This window comes from Maylandia zebra, linkage group LG12 (genome assembly GCF_041146795.1).
Source record: "Maylandia zebra isolate NMK-2024a linkage group LG12, Mzebra_GT3a, whole genome shotgun sequence".
Taxonomy (NCBI): domain Eukaryota; kingdom Metazoa; phylum Chordata; class Actinopteri; order Cichliformes; family Cichlidae; genus Maylandia; species Maylandia zebra.
Window position 1 is genome coordinate 17,884,709 of NC_135178.1, and position 25,299 is coordinate 17,910,007.

At 44.4% G+C, this 25,299-nt stretch overlaps 2 long non-coding RNA genes across 2 annotated transcripts; both read left to right on the forward strand.

The window, feature by feature from the left end:
• Window positions 1–4,821: 4,821 nt before the first annotated feature.
• LOC143421349 (uncharacterized) lies at window positions 4,822–16,496 on the forward strand. The gene is made up of 3 exons (XR_013100989.1): window positions 4,822–4,878; window positions 13,653–13,715; window positions 16,466–16,496. It is a non-coding gene; the product is annotated as an uncharacterized LOC143421349 (long non-coding RNA).
• A 117-nt stretch (window positions 16,497–16,613) lies between these two features.
• LOC143421348 (uncharacterized) lies at window positions 16,614–17,231 on the forward strand. The gene is made up of 3 exons (XR_013100988.1): window positions 16,614–16,751; window positions 16,843–16,939; window positions 17,019–17,231. It is a non-coding gene; the product is annotated as an uncharacterized LOC143421348 (long non-coding RNA).
• Window positions 17,232–25,299: the final 8,068 nt, after the last annotated feature.

The following is a 25,299-nucleotide window of genomic DNA, read 5'->3' on the forward strand; positions in this document are numbered from 1 at the left end:
AACAGTCTGAGCAGAAGCGACACCATGATTACAAAACCCAACCTGTTCGTGTTTTTTCGGAGGGAGACGCTGTGCGTATCCGAAACTTCAGGGGGGGGGAAACAAAATGGACTCAGGGAACAGTTCTGAAGAAAATGGGAAGTGTTACTTACCTGATACAAGAGGGACAGAGAACACGCACAATACATGTGGATCACCTGTTACCATGGAGACAGACTGTGGAGAAACCCCCAGTTATATTTTCACCGGTTTCAGAGGGACGGCCAGAAGTGATTATGGACAGTGTTGTTCCAGAGATACCACCAAGTCCACCTGGGATTTTAACATCACACTCCTTACCTCCTGAACCACCTAAACAGACAACCGATGAACCACCAGTATCCAACCCAGAAACCACCCAAAGCCCATCTGTGGAACGCAGATACCCAGAGAGACGCAGAGTTCCCCCAAAGAGACTGAATCTTTGAAAATGTAGAGTTATGTTTTAGTTATTTACTGCCAGTTATTTTAGAAGTGAAGAGTTAATAATGGAAGTAATGGCTACATTTGTTCATTGTTCGTAAGGGCCACAGAATATTTCTTTTTGGTGGGGGCAGTGAAATACATTCTTTAAAGGGTTGCTTACTTCAATTACAAATCTAAAAGGGGAGGAATGTAATAGAGTGAATTGTTGCCCCCCAGTGGTAAAATACAGAAGTGCCTGTTACAGGGCTAGTTCTTGGTTGACCAATATATAACAACAAAAAAGGGTAGTTTTCTGCACCGCTAAGAAACAACAAGTTAGTGTGTGATGTCCTGCTGTTCAATAAAGGCACCTATCCACGTCCTTCTGTCCTGATCCTTTTAAGAGCCTAATCCAGAATATCACAGTATGATGGTCTTTCGTTCTACACTGTGCGTTTCAAGGTCCTGCACCCATCCGTCGGTAAACTGTACCTGGGCTTGTTGCAGTGACCTGAAGTTACTAAACTTCATGAGTGTATGCACTCACTCCAAGAACCGTATAATTATAAATATGCATATAAATATGCTACGGTGAGATAGCTGACTTCATCTAACTAGCAAATGTTGTCCAGGCTACGTTGGTGATGCAGTTTTTTTTTAATGTGTATGATATTTTTGTCATGCGATTTTAAAGCCGGTCCTACAAGCGCATCCAAGAATAACATGCAGCTTATCTCAGAACTGTCGGTGAAAATTATTCTTGGAGCTAGGTTTAATTGAGCTGCATTTTAAAGAGGTGCAATTTCACAATTTGTGTATATTTTCTAAGTTCACTATTTTGTCATGTGTTGAGAAAAACACAGATTTAAAAATTACATGGTCTAATATTTACATTTAGCATATAACTGCAACATGCTTTTTTTCGTTTTTTTGAATGACTCGAAAGGACTTGAAATTCAAAGTTTCAGACTTGTGACTTGACTCGGACTTTTACACCAGTGACTTGAGACTCGACTCTGACTTGCCTGACATTACTTGAGACTTGACTTGAGACTTGAGGATAAAGACTTGAGACTTACTTGAGACTTGCAAAACAATGACTTGGTCCCACCTCTGGTGTGTGCTAACCACAATTGCACCCTATTTCACCTCGCCGACTAGCTCCTGACCTCTCACCAGACAGAGAGACAGAAGCCACTCTCATATATGTAATAACCGAACTGAAACTATGTATATGTCATCTACTGAATAAATGTTTTAATCAAGAATCTCTACTAAAGGCTTAATACAAGAATATGAACTTATAAACGATAATAAAAAATGACCTGATATAAGTGTTTTGTAAGCATGTATTGCAATTCCTTCTATGTTCTAGTTTCCCTCAGCATGTATCACCTGGACAGTCATGCCAGTGAAGCTTAAGACCCTTAATGAACCGAACATCACCTCAAAATAAGCACTGATATGCAATATGTATAAAATAGTTATAACTGCATCTGGAATACAAGGTTAATATGATAACAGTATGCATAAACATCTTAAGGCCATCTTAAAGCTATCTGTTACATTGTTAAAGCAATGATCATACTGCAGATTATATTGTGCTGGTAAAATACTTTTGTTCATCCCCACAGTTGTATGATGTCCGATGTCTGTCTGCTGTTTACCGGAAAGATTAAAAAAACAACAACAACAACAACAACAAACGCTGTTTGCATGAGCATGTTTGTGGCTAGCTAAGTAACTTAGCAATGCTAGTTAAGCTAACACTGCCATTAACCCAACCACCATGCTACACAATGAACCCACTAGGTGCCGTGGTGATGGTGCGGTGGAGGCTGCAGCTGCTAAGGGTTCACTACTGCTGAAGCTTTGGATGGCTGCCAAAATGGCTCTTCCAGTTGTAACACGTGTCACTTGGCAGTTTGCTGTCTTCTGCTGTGTGTTTGGCAGTTAACTCACTCCGGTGCCAGTGGGTATATTGTTCGTAAGTGATTTTTGCCATTTTGTTTGGATCATTTATTGTTGTAGGCATGGGACACACAACACAGGAGCTCTAGTTTTACACTCCGACTTTATTCACCTCCAAACATGAACTTAGCATATTGCACCCAAACACAACAGAACCCTTCCTCCAAGCTTGGGTGTGAGTGAAGCCCTCTAGTGGGTCGCCACACGTGCCCCGCCCCCCTCCCGAACACCCAAACAAACAGTCCACTAGTCCAGGACCCAGGGCTTAATCAAATGTCCAGAATGTCTGAAATGGGGAGTCCGAGAACTGGCTGTGTGCTCACCAGGCTGGGAAAGACAGGCCAAACCCTGGCCGGATGAGCGACTGTGGGCACGGAGCGATCTCAGAGGCAGGGTCAGAGTCCAATGTTCCGGCAGCAGGTGGGTGGCCATGGCGGGGGGCCCGGGCTGGGACCACAGGAGCATCCTACAGAATGTGTGCAGGCTTAAGTCGGTCCACTGAAACTACCTCCTGCCGGCCCAAAAAATCCAAAAGAAAAAGCTTGGAACCTGGTTCAATAACCCGAAACAGGCTGTCGTAAAGCGGACGCAAGAGGGGATGATGGGCGTCATGCAGAACAAAAACAAAAAAAAGAAGATTCCAACAACCGCAGAAAAAAAATGTCTGGCAGGCAGTGGTGCACAGGGCCAGGGACCGAAAAGGGGCCTCCAGGGGAGCGGACACCCGGCACTGAGACATCAAAACATGGGGGGGAGGTCCCTCAGGCAAAAATTCCCCGGGGACACAGAGGGGTTGGCCAAGGACCAGTTTAGCAGGAGAAACCCTGATGTCCTTCTTGACCGCACTGCGCAACCCCAACAAAACCCAAGGCAGACGGTCGACCCAGTTACCACTCGTTAAGGAAGCACGGAGAAAGTGCTCGCACATCCCATTAGCCTATGGGTGGTACATCGTGGTGCGGTGGACCTTGACCCTCCGGCAGCCATGGTGGACCATAGTTCCGATACGAACTGAGGGCCTCTGTCCAAGGTAATGTCAATGGGGAGGGGGGGGGGGGGGGTACCAAAACGCAAAACCCACGTGGACACCAATGCCCTGGCCACCACCTCCGCTGTCATGGAAGCCAGGTGAACCACTTCCGGCCACCTGGTGATGCAATTCACCCCAGTCAAAAGATGTGTGAAACCCTGCGACCGTGGAAGCGGTCTGACGTGCACATGGTCGAAACGCCTACCAGGTACGCAGAAAGGTTTGAGGGGTGGCTGAGTGTGCATCTGGACCTTCGAGTGTTGGCACAGAATGCACGCAGCAGCCCAACTCTTTACCACTTTCCGCAGGCCCGGCCAAATAAACTTGTCCGTGACCATCTTGACCGAAGCCCGTAAGCCCAGATAAGAGAAAGCATGGATGGAGTCAAAACACGATTGCTCCACGAAAGGGAAGACATGTCGCACAGCAAACGTGGACTGCCATCCCACACCGGCATGTCTTCCAGCACAAGGCCCGTCTGTGAGGACCGAAGGGCAAGGGCGAGGAATAGCCCGTCGTCCGAACCAAGCAAGGACAACATGTTTTCCATGAGTTAATGAGCCATGCCTCCGCCCAGCCTGGAGAGGGAGAGAAGTTTCTTGGCTCGCTCCGCACCGGAGAGGGTGTATCGCCGCAGTAGTAGGTCCTTAACGGCAACATATTTCCCTTGCATGGGCGGGTCCTTGAGGAGGGCCATCACACAGCGGGTGGTGTTAAGTCTAATTGTTGAATGTTGCCATTGTGTTTCTTAAATTTGTACAGTCTTAGTTCAAGCAGTAGGATCAAAGCCATTCCTTTGATCCTGACCACCTCTCCAACCACTCTGTGCTGGGGGAGGTTTTATTGTAGATACATCCTATCTGAAAGATCTGTTTCTTTTGATGTAAGCTTCCTGGGTTTACGACCCTTTGGTCAGCAGGGGGTCTGACACACACACACACACACACACACACACACATTCTTACAGACGTTCACACATATACATAAAATTCTTTGTCTTAGAACCAAGGTGGCGTGGCTTTGTTCTGACATGTTTTGTGTGAACTGTCTCTCAATAAAAGGTAGCAGGAGGAGGTCAGATCTGGGGGTCATTTTCGTGGTGGACACAGACGAGGCCTCCCTTGCGCAAATAATCGATCGATCGACTGTCTTGTTTTCTTCATGATGAATAAGTCTCTAGAATTAGCGGGGCTTGTGGAAACACAGACCCAACAGGTGGTTAGCGGGACGAGCAATGGCACCACGTGATGAAATTTTATGTCCTCAGCTGAGATGCTGTGGAGAGCAAACTGAGCCTCCACGTGGATGAACCATGACGAGGGGTCATGGAGCCACAACTGGAGCGCCACGGCAAATGTAGCTGCAGCAGGAGGCAGAGGGCCAGCAGTAGCGGCGTGTCCAGGGCGAACTCCATGGTTTGCTGCGTGTTCAAGGTAGGGTCACCAATATGGAAGCATGGGACACACGATACAGGAGCTCTAGTTTTACACTCCAACTTTATTCACCTCCAAACATGAACTGAGCATATTGCACCCAAACACAACAGAACCCTTCCTTGGGTGTGAGTGGAAGCCTCTAGTGGGTCCCCCTTTGTGAGTGTGGACGCTTCATCTCTTTGCTCTTTAAATGCTTTGCTTCTTTTATTGATTTTTATTGATTTTTATGCTGATTTTTTCCCTTTTTTCCGTATGAGCTTACCTGCGATAGCTTCTGGACACTTATAGATCATTAGGACTAAAGTGTTCTTAACAGAAACAGCAACATTTTTATAGTTACCTTATCCTCAGCGCTCCGTGTGTCTGTGGCCTAGACACAGCTGAAGCCTGATTACAGCGTCTGGGCACCGAGCAGCCTCAATACCCTGGAAAGGTGCTAACCGCTAGGCTAACTAGCAACAAGATGCCTTCCCTCTCCACAGATGACTACCACAGCCTCCTGCAGAAGATTGCAGTACTGGAGACAAAAATTCATCGCTTAGAAGTAAACGTGGAGGTAAATGGACTGTGTGGAAATGAAACAACCTTGCCTTTGATTCAAAACAATGGCGATGAGCAAGCTAGTACACAGCTAAGGAGCACAGATAACATGACCAAGAAAGTAGACTTTGTGCACTATTATAAATCCTCAAGCGATAATCCCCCCTTGGACTGTCTTGGTGCAAAACCAAGACATAAATCATGTCTCCTAGAAGGGGGAGGACGTATCACAGGCAGGGCACAGCGAGCTGAAATCTCTGAAACCGACTGGCCTTCGCTTCCTACGAGACAGAGAAGCTCTTCTACCCCTGTATACGAGAGGAAACAGGACTGGACAACCGTGAATAGGAAGGTTAACAACAAACCTTCAAAACAACTGAATGTGAAACTGCACAACAGATTTGCTCCACTATCAAAGGACCCTGGATCTATATCGGACAACCATCCATCTAAAAGTAGCAAAGTAAGGTCCGAAAATCTTTTCAAAAGTAAAAGGCCACTGGGAAAGCTAAAGGCTAGGCCTGAAACTCTGATTGTGGGTGACTCTGCCGTAAAGGATGTACAAAGGATGTGCGGTAAGAACACTAAAGTCCTCTGCTTTCCTAACGATATGGTCAACAACCTGAAGGAGAGAATTCTTCAAATTGCAGAGGAATATCCAACTGTGACAAACATTGTTCTGCATACAGGGTCAAACGATGTGTCCAAACAACAGTCGGAGGTTCTGAAACGGGACTTTACTGGATTATTAAATACTGCAAACTCTCTGAATGCAGCTGTATTCATCAGTGGACCTGTACCGCCGGTCAGAGGAGGAGACGAGAGATTCAGCAGGTTGTTTACACTGAATAAATGGCTTATATCAGCATGTGCTGACCACTCAGTGCATTTTATCAACAACTTTAATATTTTTTGGGAACGCAGGCATCTGTTTAAAGCAAATGGATTTAATTTTAACAAGTCAGGGGTGAAACTGTTCACCTCCAACTTGTTTTATTCCATACGTCATCCATCTGTGCTTGGTGCCAAAGCTGAGATAAACGAGGAGTTATCTCATAAAGAGGAACAAACAGTACTCCAAGAACAGACAAAGCCCAGCAGAAACCTTGAGGAGGAGCTCCATCTGCCCCCACCCGGGAAGAGCCTCAGAAAGGAGAGACATCTGAGGCAAGAAGAGGGGTCCCTATTTGCCTCCAACTCTCTCAACAACACCAACGACCAGGACCAGGACCAGGGACCACGATCTTCCCCAGTCCCCCAAACCCCTGACAGGCCATCACCCCCATCACCCTCCTCCCCCTCCCTTTCTCCCTCCTCCCCACACCTGAAATTCACTGAGGAGATGATGGAGCGGGTCAATGCTGCGCTCAGATCTACCCCCCGGCCCAATCCCTTTTTGTCCCCCATAAACCCCCCACCAGAGCGGCCAAAGGTTCACCATCGAGCCCCACCCTCAACAGAGCAATCGAAGTCACATTGCTCAGCCTCGCCCCCTTTAGTTCCTCCTTACCACCTTCATGCTCTGTCTCCGAAGTCTGATGTGTGATGTGTGGAGGGTCCAGGCTGCGAGGATTATGGCAGTGGTGACTTTTCCCAGGAGAAGCTGGGACCCTGTTTACTAGAAGGTTTTAAAATCTCTGTACTTTTAGGTGACAGAAGGAGACATGTGGCCTGGTCAAAACACAGAGAAATGCACTCTAAAAGATCTTTAAATATAGTAAACATACCTTGTGTGCCACAGACTGCTCCCAAACACGAGGGGACAAGTAATACCTCTAAAACACTTAAGTTGGCTTTATTAAACGTTAGATCGTTAGCTGGGAAAACATTTTTAATTAATGATTTAATCACTGAGCACAGCCTTGATTTTATGTTTTTAACTGAAACTTGGTTGGACCAAAGTAACAGTGGAGCTGTTCTCATCGAGACGACCCCTCCTAACTACAGTTTTATCAGTGAGGCCAGGGTGAGCAGGAGAGGAGGAGGGGTTGCTGTCCTATTTAATGAATCATTTCAATGTAAGCAGCTATCCCCTGGAAGTTTTCAGTCTTTTGAATATGTGGCTTTACAGCTGAAGGCCCCATCCAAAGTTGTGTTTCTTAATGTTTACAGGCCTCCCAAATACTGCACAGACTTGTTTAATGACCTCAGTGAACTGCTGTCTGTGATCTGTGTTGATTTCGACTGTGTAATTATTGTTGGGGATTTTAACATCCATGTGGACAACCCTCAGGACAAAGGGACTAAAGATCTGAGCAACACTCTGGGCAACTTTGGGCTGACTCAGCATGCAACAGAGGCCACACATAATAGAGGACACACTCTTGACCTACTGATATCCAAGGGCCTGAGCATTTCAAACATTACTGTGTCTGATGTGGGCCTGTCTGATCATTACTGTGTTTTCTTTGAAAGTAAAATCTCAGCCCACACAAATATATCAACAGCATCCATCCATCCATCCATCTTCATCCGCTTATCCGAGGTCGGGTCGCGGGGGTAGCAGCCTAAGCAAAGAGGTCCAGACCTCCCTCTCCCCAGCCACCTCCTCCAGCTTGTCCGGGGGAATACCAAGGCGTTCCCAGGCCAGCCGAGAGATATAATCTCTCCAGCGTGTCCTGGGTCTGCCCCGGGGCCTCCTCCCGGTGGGACATGCCTGGAACACCTCGCCCAGGAGGCGCCCAGGGGGCATCCTTGCCAGATGCCCGAACCACCTCAGCTGGCTCCTTTCGATGTGGAGCAGCAGCTGCTCTACTCTAAGCCCCTCCCGGATGGCCGAACTTCTCACCCTATCTCTAAGGGAGAGGCCAGCCACCCTTCGGAGGAAGCTCATTTCCGCCGCTTGTATCCGCGATCTCGTTCTTTCGGTCACTACCCACAGCTCGTGGCCATAGGTGAGGGTAGGGACGTAGATCGACCGGTAAATTGAGAGCTTCGCTTTTACACTCAGCTCCCTCTTCACCACGACTGACCGGTGCAGCGTCCGCATTACTGCAGCCGCAGCCCCAATCCGTCTGTCGATCTCCAGCTCCCTTCTCCCATCACTCGCGAACAAGACCCCGAGATACTTGAACTCCTCCACTTGGGGCAGGAACTCATCCCCGACCCGGAGTGGGCACTCCACCCTTTTCCGGCTGAGAACCATGGCCTCAGATTTGGAGGTGCTGATCCTCATTCCCGCTGCGTTACACTCGGCTGCGAACCGTTCCAGTGCGAGCTGGAGGCCCTCACCCGATGAAGCCAACAGAACCACATCATCCGCAAAAATCAGAGATGAGATTCTGAGGCCACCAAAGCGAAAGCCCTCCGCCACTTGGCTGCGCCTAGAAATCCTGTCCATAAAAATTATGAACAGAACCGGAGACAAAGGGCAGCCCTGGCGGAGCCCATCACCCACCGGGAACGAGTCCGACTTATTGCCGGCAATGCGAACCAAGCTCTTGCAACGGTTGTATAGGGATTGAATGGCCCGTAGCAATGGGCCAGACACCCCATACTCGCGCAACACCTCCCACAGGACGCCCCGAGGGACACGGTCGAATGCCTTCTCCAGGTCCACAAAACACATGTAGACTGGTTGGGCAAACTCCCATGCACCCTCAAGTATCCTCGAGAGGACAAAGAGCTGGTCCAGTGTTCCGCGACCAGGACGAAAACCGCATTGTTCCTCCTGTATCCGAGGTTCGACTAGCGGACGAACCCTCCTCTCCAGCACCCTGGCATAGACTTTCCCGGGGAGGCTGAGGAGTGTGATCCCCCTGTAGTTGGAACACACCCTCCGGTCCCCCTTCTTGAAGATGGGGACCACCACCCCGGTCTGCCAGTCCACAGGTACTGCCCCTGATCTCCACGCAACATTGCAGAGACGTGTCAACCAAGACAGCCCTACAACGTCCAGAGCCTTCAGGAACTCGGGGCGGACCTCATCGACACCAGGGGCTCTGCCACCAAGGAGTTGTTTAACTGCCTCAGTGACCTCGCCCCCGGAAATTGGTGGGTCACACCCCTCATCCCCAGACTCTGCTTCCTCCCCGGAAGACGTGTCAGTGGGATTAAGGAGGTCCTCGAAGTATTCCTTCCACCGCCCGACAATTTTCTCAGTCGACGTCAACAGCGCTCCGCCAGCACTATACACAGTGCAGGTAGAGCACCGCTTTCCCCTCCTGAGACGCCTGACGGTTTGCCAGAATCTCTTCGAGGCAGTCCGAAAGTCTTTTTCCATGGCCTCTCCGAACTCCTCCCACACCCGAGTTTTTGCTTCAGCCACTGCCCGAGCCGCATTCCGCTTGGCCTGTCGATACCTGTCGGCTGCCTCCGGAGTCCCACAGGCTAACCAAGCCCGATAGGCCTCCTTCTTCAGCCTGGTGGCTCCCTTCACCTCTGGTGTCCACCATTTGGTTCGGGGATTACCACCACGGCAGGCACCAACCACCTTGCGGCCGCAGCTCAATGCAGCAGCTTCGGCAATGGAGACGCTGAACATGGTCCATTCGGACTCAATGTCCCCAGTCTCCCTCGGAATGCTGTTGAAGCTCTGCCGGAGGTGTGCGTTGAAGATCTCGCGGACTGGGGCCTCTGCTAGACGTTCCCAGCACACCCTCACTACGCGTTTAGGTGCACCAGGTCTGTCCAGCGTCCTCCCCCGCCACCTGATCCAACTCACCACCAGGTGGTGATCAGTTGACAGCTCAGCCCCTCTCTTTACCCGAGTGTCCAGAACATATGGTCGCAGGTCTGGTGATACGATTACAAAATCGATCATCGACCTACGGCCTAGAGCATCCTGGTGCCACGTGCACTTATGGACACTCTTATGTTCGAACAGGGTGTTCGTTATGGCCAAACTGTGATTAGCACAGAAGTCCAATAACAAAGCACCGCTCGGGTTCAGATCAGGGAGGCCGTTCCTCCCAATCACGCCCCTCCAGGTCTCGCTGTCGTTACCCACGTGAGCATTGAAGTCTCCCAGCAGGACAACAGAGTCTCCAGGTGGAGCACCTTCCAGCACCCCCCCCAGGGACTCTAAGAAGGCTGGGTACTCCGAACTGCCACTCGGCGCATAAGCGCAGATGACAGTCAGGACCCGTTCCCCGACCCTAAGGCGCAGGGAACAAACCCTCTCGTCCACCGGGAAAAACCCCAACGTACCGGCAGCAAGCCGAGGGGATATAAGAATACCCACCCCAGCCCGCCGCCTCTCACCAGGGGCAACTCCAGACTGAGACAGAGTCCAGCCCCTCTCCAGGAGACTGGTTCCAGAGCCCAGACAATGCGTAGAGGTGAGCCCAACTATATCTAGCCGGTACCTCTCAACCTCACGCACCAACTCAGGCTCCTTCCCCACCAGAGAGGTGACATTCCATATATCAACAGCAGTGATCACAAAACGGTGTATAACTGAACACAGTAGTGAGATCTTTAACCAGGTCTTCCCATTAACACCTGACCTGTCCAGAGGTTCAGTCAATGAGCTCGTCAATAGCTTCAATTTAAAAATGTTAAATGTAATGGATACAATTGCTCCCATTAAGGTGAAGGTTATCTCTGGAAGGAAAAAGTCTCCATGGAGAAACTCCACACTAGTGAAAAATGAAAAAAGAGAGTGTAGGAAAGCTGAGCGCAGATGGAGAAAAACAAACCTCCAGGTTCACTATGACATCTATAAAGAGAAACTTCATAATTATAATTTACAACTGAGGAGTGCAAGGAGGTCCTACTTCTCTGACATCATCACTAAAAACAGTCATAATGCTCGGGTCTTATTTTCCACAGTTGACAGGCTAACAAACCCTCCTGTGCCAGTGCCAGCTGAACTTCATTCAACCATGGCCTGCAATGACTTTGCCAAATTCTTCACAGAAAAAATCCAAAAGATTAGACAAGCAATTGGTACATCAACAGCAGATCCAGGATATGTACTGTGTCCACCAAAAAACTGTTTAAACACCATGAAACAGTTTCACCCTATTAACAGCAAAGACCTGGATGACATCTTAGGTCAACTGAACTCCTCCTCTTGCTGTTTAGATGTCCTGCCAACAAGTTTTTTCAAAAAGGTCTCAAAGACTTTGGAGTCAGACCTGTTACAGATCGTCAACTTTTCTTTAATGTCAGGTGTGTTTCCAGAACCACTAAAAACTGCTGTAATAAAACCTATACTGAAAAAGGACACTCTTGACAAGACACAAATGAACAACTACAGGCCGATCTCAAATCTCCCATTTTTAAGTAAGATCATTGAAAAAGCAGTTTCTCAACAGCTCAATTACTTCTTAAAACAGAATAACTGCTACGATGCCTTCCAGTCAGGTTTTAGACAGAACCACAGCACTGAAACTGGTCTGACCAAAGTGTTCAATGACATATGTCTGAACACAGACAGTAGAAAAATGTCAGTCTTAGTTTTACTGGATCTCAGTGCAGCATTTGATACAGTTGACCACAACATATTACTCAAACGACTGGAGAACTGGACAGGTCTTTCAGGAACTGTACTAAACTGGTTCAAAACATACTTAGAAAACAGGAAATACTTTGTATCAATAGGTAACTTCACATCTGAGCAGACAAGTATCACATGTGGAGTTCCCCAAGGTTCCATCTTGGGACCCCCTCTGTTTAACATTTACATGCTCCCACTGGCACAGATTATAAAGAACAACAAAATAAACTATCATAGCTATGCAGATGACACACAAATATATATCACAATGTCACCAGGAGACCAAGGCCCTGTACAGGCTCTTGGTAAATGCATTGAGGAAATTAATGACTGGTTGTGCCACAATTTTCTCCAGCTAAACAAAAACAAAACTGAGGTAATAGTCTTTGGCGCCAAAGAAAAACGATTACAGGTCACCAGAGAACTTCAATCTATACACCTAAAAACCACAGACCAGGCGAGAAATTTGGGTGTAGTGATGGATGCAGACCTAAACTTAGAAAAACACATTAAGACAATAACAAAGTCAGCTTACTATCACCTCAAAAATATTTCGAGGATAAAAGATCTGATGTCTCAACAGGACCTGGAAAAACTAGTCCACGCATTCATCTTTAGTAGGCTTGATTACTGTAACAGCATCTTTACAGGTCTACCTAAAAAATCAGTCAGACAACTACAGCTCATTCAGAACTCTGCTGCTCGAGTCCTCACTAAGACCAAAAAAGTGGACCACATCAGTCCAGCTCTGAGGTCTTTACACTGGCTGCCTGTCCGTCAGAGGATAGACTTTAAAGTTCTGATGCTGGTCTATTAAGCTCTGAATGGTTTAGGACCAAAATACATCAGTGACCTCCTGACCCAGTATGAACCTTCCAGATCCCTCAGGTCATCTGGATCCGGTCTTTTATCAGTTCCCAGAGTCAGAACCAGACACGGAGAAGCTGCATTCAGCTTTTATGCTCCTTATATCTGGAACAAACTCCCAGAAAGCCTCAGATCAGCTGAAACACTCAGTTTATTTAAATCCAGGTTGAAGACTCACCTGTTCTCAGCTGCATTTGAATAAAGCACCAAATCCACACTTTTAAGCTTAAACTTCAAAACTTACATTTTAACTACTGATTTTATCTACTGTTCTGATTTTATCTGTTTTGATTTTTTTTACATACTGTTTTGTTTGTTTTTTTGTTTGTTATTTAGTTAGTTAGTTTGTTTGCTTGTTTTAATCAATTTTAAATCATGCTTTTTATTTGTTTTTGTTTCTAATGTCTCTGTAAAGCACTTTGAACCACCTTGTTCTTGAATTGTGCTATACAAATAAACTTGCCTTGCCTTGCCTTGCCACAGGATCATTCATTGTTGTAGGTGCCCATTTTTAATGCGTGTTGTTGGACTTCTTTGTGTGACCACGAATTTTAAAGTTGGACTCAGCCAAGCTCTAGATTGACTGCGCGCAGGTAAATCGATCAATATTGTAGGTATATTGGATGTTTGCTTAAGATCTGTGATTTTGAATGGTTTAATAAAAGGCACAGCTCGAAAAAGGGACATGGGCTCATCTTCCTGCAGGCTCACCACTCGCATGAGGTACCGTAGGGGTCGTATGCAATGTGAGCTGGGCGGCGCCCAGGAGCGGACGTCCTTCCCTTATTCTTCACTTATTTGCTCAAGTGAAGAGATATGTTTGACATATTTTTGACAAATTATATGCCAACAAGTCACTTATAACTGTTTATATTCCCGCAATAAATTTTTTGACAAATACCCCTAATCACTTTTTTTGCAGATGATCACTTTTTGGCACAACAAAGGCAGCTGGCAAAGCAACTAGTGGAGTGGTTGTAGCAAGGTAAACTGGAGACCATCGATCTGTGAACTTTTTTGCATGGTACAACTTCATGAGTTTGGCATTATTCAGTAACTTTTCAGATAAAAAGTAACCAACTTTATTAAGTGGTAGCACTGGGACAGACCCTCCTGCCCTGCAGCAATTGAAATAGGCTCCAGCTCCTTTCCTCTTGGACAAGCTGGATGGATGGGTGGATAGATGAATAAATGGATGGCATCGATGATTTTTTTTGTTACTTCTGAGAGCAAAGTTAGTAAATATTTATTTAGCCTTTCACTTTGGGTCTTGCGCTTTGCAGATAGTTGCTCAACACAATGTAGGGTTTAGCTATGGGCAGGGTTGGGGTTGGCCCTCTAAATGTGGAAGTTGCTTGTTCTCTCCCTGCTTGTGTCAGGTCTTTCCTGGTACTTCAACTTCCTTCTCAGTAAAAACAATTATCACTGCTGTTAATTTCGTGGTAAACTTCCCCTAATTTCAATATTTTTTGATTATCAAATCCCAGAAAGAGAGATTGCTGTGAACTTTGAAAAAAAAAAAAAACAACAGAAAATTTCCATCATTTACATGACTGGCAAGGCTCCAACACTCAGCGTTTTAAAAACTCCTCCTTTTGAGTGATGGGGTTGAAATTTCTTGATCTGCCCGTCTGATCAGTTTATCTGTGCTGAGAAAAGCATTTCACTGACAGCTCTGAAATGTCACGGATAAAAGACTTTAATGTGACTTATGAGGCAATCAGTGAAGATCATGCTTTTTCTGAAGGAGATACTATAGTGGGCACAGTTAATTTCCGACTGACCAAAGACGTCAAAGTCAAGAGCGTTTTCGTGAAAGCCAAAGGAGACTCTATCGTAAAGTGGACAGAAAGTAATGGAGAGGAAAGGGAATTTCATTATAGTCACTGGAGATATTTCAAAGTGAAGGAATTTCTATTTGCAGAGAATGCTAGAGGTAAGGGGTTCAAGCATTTAAAACCTGAACTCAGGTTGTTATTGTGCCATTCCTAGCAGGACTTTTTGTTGCCATTTCAGTCCTCATGAAGGAATATAGTGTTTTTGTCATGTTCTCTGGCCTCTTCTCAGAGTTTTTGAGTCCTTTGGAGTTTTATAATCATTTAATTCTCATCTTTTTTTTTGATTGTCTTAATTGCTTATAGGTTTGTCATGTCACCGCCTTCTGTCCCATTACATGTTTACCTCGTGTGTATAAATACTACTTTTCTTATATATCCTTCATCTTGGCTTCGTCACTTCTGCTGTGTACCTCTTGAGTCTAATCTTGTAATTTTTCTATTATCTGCTTTTCTTGGCTAACCCGTGACAAGCCGTGGTGTTTTGTTTTCCTAATATGTGTGTATAGAAGTATAAACACACATATTCTTCCCTTATTCTTCACTTATTTGCTTATTCTGAAATGATTTTAAATTCTGATGCTTTTCATAGAGTTTATGGCTGAGTTATCAACATGTCCGAGTGCTCAGGTGGAGACAGGACTCATCCAGAAGAGGGCTGATTTATTTCCCCATGTAAACCTGAAGTTTGTGTAACTGCCAACTTAGAGTGGAAAATGAGCTTTGATGTGTTGTCCGCAACAACTACTCTCATGAAGGTTGCCACTAGCAATCAATTGGTATACATTTATCAGAACTGTGACACCTGTGGATCCAAGTGAGGTAAAGGAAGACTGGCAAGCTTAAAATGCATATCACAGAAATTGTTCTTATCTGGATAATTAAGCATGCATCAACACTTAAATTGGAGAGCATCCCCACCCCCATCCAGCCTTGCTTGTCTATGAAATAAAGAAAATACTTGTTTTGCAAGAATCTTTATCACTCTGTGTCAAGCTAGTTAATTTTGGGCACTTAAAGTATGATTAGAAAAATGTGTTTTTGTATTCGTTATAATTTCTCATGACTTCTTGGGCAGATCTCTCTTGAAAAACACATTTTAATGTCAGTGACACTTTTTTCAAGATAAATAAAAGATATGCAACAGTCATTTTGCCAAAAATAGATTGTAGCTTGTACCTTGTGATTCAAACATATTTTCTGGCTCAGAATGACTTTTATGATTCACAAGAGATATGTTTGACATATTTTTGACAAATTATATGCCAATAAGTCACTTAGAACTGTTTGTATTCCCACAATAATCTTTTAACAAATACCCCTAATCACTTTTTTGCTGATGATCACTTTTTTGGCGCAACGACGGCAGCTGGCAAAGCAATTAGTGGAGTGGTTATTAAATTTTTTTGTTACTTCTGAGAGCAAAGTTAATAAATATTTATTTAGCCTTTCACTTTGGGTCTTGCACGTTGCAGATAGTCACTCGACACAATGTAGGGTGTAGCTATGGGCAGGGTTTATGGGCCACATTTAGAGGGCCAACCCCATGTGGAAGTTGCTTGTTTTTTTCCTGCTTGTGTCAGGTCTTTCCTGGTACTTCAGCTTCCTTCTCAGTAAAAACAGTTATCACTGCTATTAATTTATTGGCAAACTTCCCCTAATTTCAATATTTTTTGATAGTCAAATCCCAGAAAGAGAGATTGCTGTGAACTTTGGAAAAAAAACCAACAGAGAATTTCCATCATTTACATATTTCTTTACTGGCAAGGCTCCAACACTCAGCGTGTTAAAAACTTCACCATGTGAGTGACGGGGCTGAAATTTTTGAACACAGGTTGTTATTGTGCCATTCCTAGCAGGACCATTTGGACATACAAGTTTAATCATATTTCTTTTGCAGGCACTTCACTTCCCCAAGGGGCCCACACTTTTAAATTCAGGCTTAAAATCCCAGAGGGGTATGTGGGAATTTCTGGCTTCATGCATTAATACCGTGCTGTAGTTTGCTTTTACAAATAACTAGATTCTGTTTTTTTAGGAACATGCCTTCGTCCTTCCAGGGGAAACATGGAAAAATTGTCTATGTGGTTGAAGCAAAGATATCTCGGAGCTGGCATTTGCCTTCTGCAGTACAAAAAGAGATCAAGTTTGTTTCTAAGGCATTTCTAAACACTCCTCAAGTAATGGTAAACACTACAATGATGTGTTATAAATTTGACATCTGGATTACAATTGAGTTGATCTGAAAAAAAAAAATGTCTGTCTGGTTCTTTACAGTGTCCACAATCTAGTTCAGTGAGTAAAGACGTCGGTGTTTTCTCTAAGGGACAGGTTCAAATGTCTGCTACCATTAGCAGAGGAGTTTGTTTTCCAGGTAAAATATCTGCAACTTACAAAATAAAATGTGAATAGATTTAAAAATTAAGCTCATTGTTAACATTTGCTATTGACAGGTGAAACTTTATCTGTTGTTGCCAAAATCTGTAACTCTTCCTCCAAGAACATAGAACCCAAATTCAAACTTCAGCAGAAAATAGTGTACAGATGCGATGGCAAGACTAAAACCTGTGAGACTGTTCAAAGAGGTCGGGGACACTATCCGTCCAAACTCAGAGCAAACTGCCTCCCGCCAGTTGAAGATTCCTAGTGATGCCATCGCCACCCTCCGTAACTGTGATATCATCTCAGTTGAATATCAGTTAAAGGTATAAAACTATGTCATAGGGATTTCATGGTGAACTTTGGTTGTAAATGTTTGTAGGTAAATAATAGATAAAGAAAATGTGTGTCTTAACCTCTTAAATAATTAATAACTACTATGAAGATAAGACGCTGCATAAAAAAGCATAACAAATAATAATTATGTGTCAAATTAAAAAAGTAAAATTGGTAGTTTTATAAATTGCACTTTTAATTTGATGGTTACTTTAGTCTGATTTGATTCTAAATCTCTGACTTTTTCCAGGTATATCTGGACATTAGTTTTGCCTTTGACCCAGAGGTGGTGTTTCCACTGCTCATCATTCCTTACAGATTTGCAGCCATTCAGCCTGGGGAGCCTGTGGGCCCTTACCCACCCGGGAGAGCCTGGGCTCCAAGTTACAGCAACTACCCTTCCCTTGCCTTCCCCACTGGATCAGGTGCTTGTCCCTCACTAGATCCCGCTCAGCATGCAAACATAACAAATGGCAATTTTAACCAGTGGCCACAAGGTGCTGCTCCATACGGGTTTTCAGTTCCAGGATTCACATCACCTTCAGTACCTGCATACCCTCCTGCTACGCCTCAATTTCAACAGGGAGAACCATCTCTTTCCCCTGAACTGGTAACTGAGCAAATTAATAAACTAAATGTGAGCAGTAAGTGACACCTTAAAAATAACTGTTAAGGTGAAAACCAAATTGGTCAGAGGCTATTCCTCAAACTGTAACTTTTAAAGTATCTGAAAGAAAAGAAAGTGGAATTAAATCATGTCATTGAGCCCAGATTTCACCTGTTGATGGCAGCAGAAGTCCAGCATGACCAAATGTAACAGTGCAGACAGAGATTCATACTGCAATCTCTGATCTCAAAAGAGGTCTTTGAGTCTCTTATTATATTTTTTTTGTTGATCCAACGATTCCTCTGTGGTCGTTGTTTTTGCCTAGATTTGAGAGGTATATCATCTTTCTCCACTGTAAATGATTCAAAATGCAGCTCCTGGATTCTTAAGTTGTATGAAAAAAGCAATACATAACTCATGACAATTAGTTTGTAAAGGGAATAAAAAGTGCAGTGTGGCATTATTAATTAGAGCTAGCGGTGTGTGTGCTTTTTTCATTTCTTTTTTCAGAAGCATGCGTCTGCAGGTAACTAATTAGTTCGTAAATTTGCTGTGAATTTTACTTTTACAGTTATTCTTTTTGTCTTTGCTACATTGTACCTGTAGAATATATATATACTGGAAGTGCTGGGTATACAAGTCTGGCCTAAGTCTTTGGTCAGAAAGACTGCAGCAGTCCAGGAGTTTAGTTCACCGTCTTTAATGAAGCTTCACAGAAGATATGCACTTATAATTGTGGCGGGTGCAGTATCGGTGACTATAAGCATGGTTGTCTGGAAACAGAAACAGGTAACACTATAATTAGCAGGCTCAAAGACAACCAAGCAACAATCAGAACACATCATCTACTCAGACACAGCAATATTTTACAATGTCCACAAGGGGTCGCCGTAAGACCAGAAGTTGGCTAAATAGCACATATCTTCCCAGTTGCTAGTACTAAGGCAAGCATGTGGCAAGCTAACAACAGCTAAACTAAACAATAAACAACAGAAAAATCCTTTAACCGCGGGATATAATCATTGGGGGAGATTCTGGCCACTGGTATTAACTTAGTGCTAGTTAATTAAATAATTAAATAAACCTACTAACGTGGTAGCAGTGTACTGAGGCATAACTTTAGCTTAAACATACACAAACAACTATAATTATTATCATACCAGTTAACCTGTCAAAGGCAATAACACTTACAGTCTCATTAACGCACACGGAATCACACAAACTGCGATACAACTGCCATGCTCTGCTGCTGCTTTTTGTCCCTCACTCTCCCTCTGCGTGATGCGCACATGATCACTGGTGCGCTCATTTGGGTGCGCTTGGTTCTTGCCTCTAGACATCCTGAGGCCGAGTCAGCAGGGAATTTGCACAGTACCCATGTCTTATCTTTGTTGCTTGACTGTTGTCAGTAGGTTTTATAACAGCATCATCAGACAGTTGTTTATGTCAGTAATTTCCCAGGATATGCAGACATTTGTCTCATAATTGATAGTGTAGTTGAAACAATTGGTAGCAATAAAGATAACTTCATATCAAAATATGTATAACACTGTATTGTAACTGCTTTATGTATTTTCTATTGTTAGATTTTATCCGTGTTTGTTTTTCATTTTTTACTTTTATAATTTTATCCCACAATTTTCATGCTGTTTATCATTGTTGTGCTTTTTGCTTGGTTTTCATTTTTGTATGCTTGTCTGTGTTTTACTTTTTCTTTAGATACAGTTAATGTAAAACTGCCAACTGCACTTTTAAATGTAGTATAAAAATGAAATTGACTTGGTGTATGTAATTATTGTTCACATATTTAGGATGAGAAAGCCTTCTTGCAGTGCTATCCTTAGGAGAGAGCTGCATTTTATCTTAAAGAATATTTAATTGTTGCATAAGTGGTTCTATGTATGCTGGAGATGTGTCACAGGGTCACAGTCCGGCGAGGGCAGACTGTATGTGTTGACAAAAAGGACCCAAAACGCAGACTCCAAAAACTGAACGTGGCGTGGATTTAACAAAAAACAAGCCGTTTATTGAGGCTAGCAAAAAGGGTACAAATAAAAGGGCATTGGGGAAACTAAACAATAACCTAAACTGGGTGAACTAAAACTAAACATGGAAAAAACCTTAAACATGGTGAACTGACATAGATACCTGAAGTTGTGACATGGATGAGCAGACGACCTGACAAAGAATGACTGAAAGCACACGGACTAAATACACACAGGAGGATAATGAGGGAAGTGGGAACACATGGAGAAACAGCTGACACACATGAACATAACGACGTCACAAGGAGAGAGTAACACTAAAAACATTGAACATAGGAACACAGGACCCCTCCAAAATAAAACAGGAAATATAATGAGACGCAGACCTGACAACATAAGACCCACAGACATGAAACACACGAAGGGCAAGGGAGACTTCACAGGGGTTGAAAACACAAGGGGGAACTAATAAGCAAATGAACATAGGAAACTTAATAAGCTTAAACATACACTATAAACATCAAAAGAACTAAAACTCAAAACACTGGGTCATAAGACCCAGGATTGTGACAGTAAGGTTCTAGAGGTGAAACACTTGCCAGGGCTTGTGGCTTGTGCATTTTGTGACGACCTGCGTGGTCTCTGTTAAATCACTTAACGGTCATTTTGTATACTTACCTGATTTGTTGTCAGATTTTTGGCCACAAAAAGGCTACACACTAATTCCGACTATGGCAGATAATAAAACTAAAATCATATTTAGCTCTCTATAGAGGTTCGAGCAGGCTATACATTTAAGTGCGTGGCTTTTTTTCTTTTCTTTGTTTTTTACTGCAACTATATACTGGCCAGTGGTTGCCAGTGGACTCCCACACTGAAGTCCAGGCCCTGTATTTTAACTGATTAGTACTGGTTGAAGCTCAAATAATAATCTGTAATAAAAAACATTTTGACCTGAACTACTGGTAAGTAGATGCAATCTAACATTTCTCTTGATATTTACATCAATAAAATTGTTGAGCAATTGCAAGCTTCGAATTTATTTTTGAGAGTGTACATTTTCCAGGCCGTAGACAAAGTCTTCATCCAGTGATCTATTGAGAAGGTAACAGGAAGAAACTATCAGAGATGCCAGTCACAGACCTGAAGATGTCTTTGGTCCTCCAAGGTATGGAGGCCTATCTCCCCCACCACTTCCCCTACCAGTGGCAGATGCCCTCAGACATCGGTGCATTGGTGGTTCTTTGTGTCCGGGGATGGGCGTCCAGGCTCACTCCTTGGTGGCTGCTTATCGGGGCCTGGAGCCTGGGGCTCGCTCGGGCCGCTTCGGGGGTGGGGTGCCCTCAGCCTCTCGGCCTGGGGCTCGGTCACTCTGGCACAGCTGGCTGCCAGCGGAGCTCACGGGCACGTCACTGCAACACCCCTGGCTTCTGCTCCGCGGCTGCTGAGTGAGCCCTCATCTGGGGCTCTCCTCAGCTCTTTCTGGGACAGTGGCGTGGTTGCCCCTCTGTTGGTCTTCCTTGGTCTCTTGTGTTCTGAGGGCCTCTGGATGTCTGGAGTTTTGATCTCCTCCATACCTGCTTCATGCCCTGGAGGACTGGGCTGTGGCTCCCCACACCCTCTAGCAGATTATTACATGAAGGAACCTTTTAAAAACAAGCGCGTTCATGCTCACAGGTGTACACACGGGTGCTCACACACACAAACTACACCCTTTTTGTCTCCTACCTCAAAGCACACTGTGCGCTGTCGATCTTACGTGCTGCACAATAATGTTTAATATTTAGTATTTACTGTTGTATTCCCATATATCATCGTGATGTTGTTTATTCTATTGCTCTCATTTTCTTCTGCTTGTTTTCTTTTTTCATTCTCAACACGTGAAATTAAAAAAAGTATCTACTGTTAAAAAAAAAAAAAGAAAAAAAAAGGAAAATGTGCGCTGTGGCAGTTTTTTGACCATAACGTTGTGATATGTTAGCTTTGTTTGTATGTACGAGTCAGAAATAAACTTGGACAGCTCACAAAAAAAAAAGAAAAGAAAAAAAGAAGATGTCTTTGAATCTTTGAAAGACAGAGAGTCTTGGAACATCTGCAGGATGTTGAACTGTCAGTTATTGTGTCATTTGAACTTTAAGTATGCTTTGAACCTACAGTGGGGCAAAAAAGTATTTAGTCAGCCACCGATTGTGCAAGTTCCCCCACCTAAAATGATGACAGAGGTCAGTAATTTGCACCAGAGGTACACTTCAACTGTGAGAGACAGAATGTGAAAAAAAAAAAATCCATGAATCCACATGGTAGGATTTGTAAAGAATTTATTCGTAAATCAGGGTGGAAAATAAGTATTTGGTCAATAACAAAAATACAACTCAATACTTTGCAACATAACCTTTGTTGGCAATAACAGAGGTCAAACGTTTACTATAGGTCTTTACCAGGTTTGCACACACAGTAGCTGGTATTTTGGCCCATTCCTCCATACAGATCTTCTCGAGAGCAGTGATGTTTTGGGGCTGTCGCCGAGCAACACGGACTTTCAACTCCCGCCACAGATTTTCTATGGGGTTGAGGTCTGGAGACTGGCTAGGCCACTCCAGGACTTTCAAATGCTTCTTACGGAGCCACTCCTTTGTTGCCCGGGCGGTGTGTTTTGGATCATTGTCATGTTGGAAGACCCAGCCTCGTTTCATCTTCAAAGTTCTCACTGATGGAAGGAGGTTTTGGCTCAAAATCTCACGATACATGGCCCCATTCATTCTGTTCTTAACACGGATCAGTCGTCCTGTCCCCTTGGCAGAAAAACAGCCCCATAGCATGATGTTTCCACCCCCATGCTTCACAGTAGGTATGGTGTTCTTGGGATGCAACTCAGTATTCTTCTTCCTCCAAACACGACGAGTTGAGTTTATACCAAAAAGTTCTACTTTGGTTTCATCTGACCACATGACATTCTCCCAATCCTCTGCTGTATCATCCATGTGCTCTCTGGCAAACTTCAGACGGGCCTGGACATGCACTGGCTTCAGCAGCGGAACACGTCTGGCACTGCGGGATTTGATTCCCTGCCGTTGTAGTGTGTTACTGATGGTGACCTTTGTTACTTTGGTCCCAGCTCTCTGCAGGTCATTCACCGGGTCCCCCCGTGTGGTTCTGGGATCTTTGCTCACCGTTCTCATGATCATTTTGACCCCACGGGATGAGATCTTGCGTGGAGCCCCAGATCGAGGGAGATTATCAGTGGTCTTGTATGTCTTCCATTTTCTGATGATTGCTCCCACAGTTGATTTTTTCACACCAAGCTGCTTGCCTATTGTAGATTCACTCTTCCCAGTCTGGTGCAGGTCTACAATACTTTTCCTGGTGTCCTTCGAAAGCTCTTTGGTCTTGGCCATGGCGGAGTTTGGAGTCTGACTGTTTGAGGCTGTGGACAGGTGTCTTTTATACAGATGATGAGTTCAAACAGGTGCCATTCATACAGGTAACGAGTGGGGGACAGAAAAGCTTCTTACAGAAGACGTTACAGGTCTGTGAGAGCCAGAGATCTTCCTTGTTTGAGGTGACCAAATACTTATTTTCCACCCTGATTTACGAATAAATTCTTTACAAATCCTACCATGTGAATTCATGGATTTTTTTTTCACATTCGGTCTCTCACAGTTGAAGTGTACCTCTGGTGCAAATTACTGACCTCTGTCATCATTTTAAGTGGGGGAACTTGCACAATCGGTGGCTGACTAAATACTTTTTTGCCCCACTGTAACCTGATCCATTAAAGTACACCTTTGGGGTGTTCCCTAAAGCTATAAAATACATCAACAACAGTTCTTAGAAAGACACTCTCAGAAGGAGCTGCTGTCAATCTACGGCATGTAGAAACGAGGTACTCCCCTTTGAGAAATAAATGTTTTTATTTTACATACCACAATTAGTGAATCTACAGGGTGGGCCATTTATATGGATACACCGTAATAACATGGGAATGGTTGGTGATATTAAAGTCCTGTTTGTGGCACATTAGTATATGTGAGGGGGCAAACTCCTCAAGATGGGTGGTGACCATGGTGGCCATTTAGAAGTCGTCCATCTTGGATACAACTTTTGTTTTTTCAATAGGAAGAGGGCCATGTGACACATCAATCTTATTGGTAATGTCACAAGAAAAACAATGGTGTGCTCGGTTTCAACGTAACTTTATTCTTTCATGAGTTATTTACAAGTTTCTGACCACTTATAAAATGTGTTCAATGTGCTGCCCATTGTGTTGGATTGCCAATGCAACCCTCTTCTCCCACTCTTCACACACTGATAGCAACACCGCAGGAGAAATGCCAGCACAGGGATCCAGTATCAGTAGTTTCAGGTGCTGCATATCTCGTATCTTCACACCATAGACAACTGCCTTCAGATGACCCCAAAGATAAAAATCTAAGGGGGTCAGATCGGGAGACCTTGGGGGCCATTCAACTGCCCACGACGACCAATACATTTTCCAGGAAACTGTTCATCTAGGAATGCTCGGACCTGGCACCCATAATGTGGTGGTGCACCATCTTGCTGGAAAAACTCAGGGAACGTGCCAGCTTCACTGCACAAAGAGGGAAACACATCATCATGTAGCAATTTCAAATATCCAGTGGCCTTGAGGTTTCCATTGATGAAGAATGGGCCCACTATCGTTGTACCCCATATACCACACCAAACCATCACTTTTGTTGTTCCAACAGTCTTGGAGGGATCCATCCAATGTGGGTTAGTGTCAGACCAATAGCGGTGGTTTTGTTTGTTAACTTCACCATTCATATAAAAGTTTGCCTCATCACTGAACAAAATCTTCTGCGTGAACTGAGGGTCCTGTTCCAATTTTTGTTTTGCCCATTCTGCAAATTCTGTGCACCGATCTGGGTCATCCTCATTGAGATGCTGCAGTAGCTGGAGTTTGTAAGGGTGCCATTTGTGAGTAGCTAATATCCGCAGAAGGGATGTTCGACTAATGCCACTCTCCAGTGACATGCAGCGAGTGCTACGCTGTGGGGTCTTGCTGAATGAAGCTAGGACAGCAACTGATGTTTCTTCATTAGTAACAGTTTTCTTGCGTCCACATTTTGTCAAATCCAACACTGAACCAGTTACACGAAACTTAGCAAGCAGTTTGCTAACTGTAGCATGGGAGATGGGTGGTCTCGTACGGTGTCTTGCATTGAAAACTGCTGCAATGACCTGGTTACTGCGTTCACCAGATATCAACACAATTTCGATCCGCTCCTCACGTGTTAACCTCTTCGACATGTCAATGGCTGTGAACGAAGAGAAACTTGTAAATAACTCATGAACGAATAAAGTTACGTTGAAACCAAGCACACCATTGTTTTTCTTGTGACATTACCAATAAGATTGATGTGTCACATGGCCCTCTTCCTATTGAAA